Here is a 2,298-nt window from a genome sequence, read left to right on the forward strand (position 1 = left end):
AGGATATTTATTACATGACTTTGTTAGCCTGCAACGAAATTCCAAACCCATGCATTGCTTTGTTAAAAAAAAAAAAATGAAAAAAATACCAAAATATGTGGGGTCCACGTTTGAAACATTCCCCCTTCCCCATAGCGCTAACCAAATCTAATTTCAAATACTGCACTTTTTCCCCCGTATGGTTCAATTCATAAGAGAGAAATTCTCTATAAAGTCGAGCAATTTACCTTGGGGGGAATCAGGCCCTGAAGCATGTTAATGCTTTGCGTGATTACAAAGGCCTCCAGCAACTCCATCTTGTATTCTAAGTTCTGGACGCTGAAGCGATACAAGTCCGGGAAAGACTCCGTGTAGAGCTGACGAAGAATTTCGGCTTCTGGAGGTGAGCGTTTCTTAAGAAAACCCTGTTAGTTCACAGATTGGTGCATTAATAGCACACCAGGAAAATGGTCATTAGGGGATAACAGTTCTTAAACATATCAATTAACAATGATAATATCTAATGATTATATGGCACTTATACTATGTTTCAGGCCTTGCTAGAAATTCTTTCACATATTAATTCATTTAATCCTCAAAACAACTCCATGAAACAGGAACTGTTATTATCCCCTGATACACATGAGGAAACTGAGGCCCAGGGAGTTCAGGTGACCTGTTCAGGCTCCCACAGCTGGCAGGTGGCAGGGCCAGAATTCAAACCCAGAGAGTGAATCCAGTATCTGCATGTTCGGCTGCTACACCGTACATATGCTCAGACTTGAAGCCAAGATAGAGACATAGGCTTCAACTCTTGATTAAAATATGCTAGGAGAACATGTGGAAGCATATATAAGAATAAGTTAGGGGGATAAAAGTGAAAAATAAAATACGAACAAGGAAATCTGTACTCATTTTTTAAAATGGAAAACAAGATTTACTACAATTAGTTGTTTCCTTTTATTTCTTCTAAGTTAATTAATAAACAATGTAGAAAAGTATTCAAGGAGTGTTCATGAAAGTGGAGAATTTAGTCATTTGGGGGATCCAATATTAAGAAAATGCATGTCATTCATAACAAAATACCACATAATACACAACATTTTCTTAAGGCGAGGCAAGTTCTCTTCGGGTCAAGAGATCAGCTCGTTCTTCACCTCAATATTCCAGGAAACAATTAGAGACTCGGAACATGAAGCAATAAAATGTTGATTCTGAATTATTCATTAGTTCATGAATTTACCATGATTCCACCTCGACAAAAACATAACACAGCACTTCTGAGTTGATGGAACCAAAAAACAACATTCACTAGGGCAGGTAACCAGCTTGGCTTCCTGAAGCTGACAGATTCCCATTAATACAACTTTCCAATTGCTCTGCCCTCCAATAACCCTCCCAGAGCTGCCTTGCACCACTCTAAACATTTCCTATATGATTCTTCCTGAGTCTTGTTTCTTCTTAACCAAGGAAGAAACTGCACTATTTAAAAGCATATAAAAATATTTTAGGTAGGTGTAGCATTAATGTAAAGGTGTTATTCAGCCTCAGTATGGACAGACTGCAGTGTAAGATTGTTTTGTAAATAGCAAACTCTATTCATTAGCTTGTCATGTAAAAGTATTTTTCAAGAACCTTTGTAAAATTGAAGTATTTTGGAAAAATCACATAAATACATTTTCACTTGGAACTTGCTATATCTGTGGTTACTAAGCCTGTCTGTGTGGAAAAAAATGTTGTGCTTTAAAAAAACATGTCCTGGGTCCCCTCCCCAGTGATCCTAATTTAGTAGAACTGGAGTGTGACCCAATCCTCTGTATTTTAAGGAACTGCCATTGGTGATTACTTTTGCAAATCGGGGTTGAACCCCTCTGCTTTTATTCTCCTTAATGAATGGATCATTGCATTGTGAAACCTGAAACCTCTCTAAGTATTTTTAGTGACACATTCAACTATATGTCGGTATCATTTTGCTGTATAATCTTCTCTTTCCTCACATTTTCATACCAAATCAAAACCCTTTTGTGACCCAAAGTTGTGTAAATTCTAGAAATACACTAATAAAAAGTTAGGATAGCTCCATATAGAAATAAAAGGACAAAAATATAATGGCAATATAAAATAAACATCTGCTTTATTTAAATTATGAATTCACAAGTTTTCAATCAAAATCATCTTCAAAAAACTTATGTAAATGAAAACAATAAATTTGGCAAACTATGTCACAAAAGATTTTCCATGTGGCTAATCTAATAAGCTTTCTGCCTTACATTGTAACATTTATTTAGTAAAATATCTAAGTATTCAAGGTATTTAATT

General features: G+C 35.7%; 1 protein-coding gene across 1 annotated transcript in view; it reads right to left on the minus strand.

The window, feature by feature from the left end:
• The window catches only part of DNAH5 (dynein, axonemal, heavy chain 5), a 291,357-nt gene that overhangs the window by 128,971 nt on the left and 160,088 nt on the right, over positions 1-2,298 (minus strand). The gene's annotated exons all lie outside the window — the stretch shown is intronic.

This window comes from Propithecus coquereli, unplaced genomic scaffold, assembly GCF_000956105.1.
Source record: "Propithecus coquereli isolate 6110/MARCELLA unplaced genomic scaffold, Pcoq_1.0 Scaffold100, whole genome shotgun sequence".
NCBI classification, from domain to species: Eukaryota; Metazoa; Chordata; class Mammalia; order Primates; family Indriidae; genus Propithecus; species Propithecus coquereli.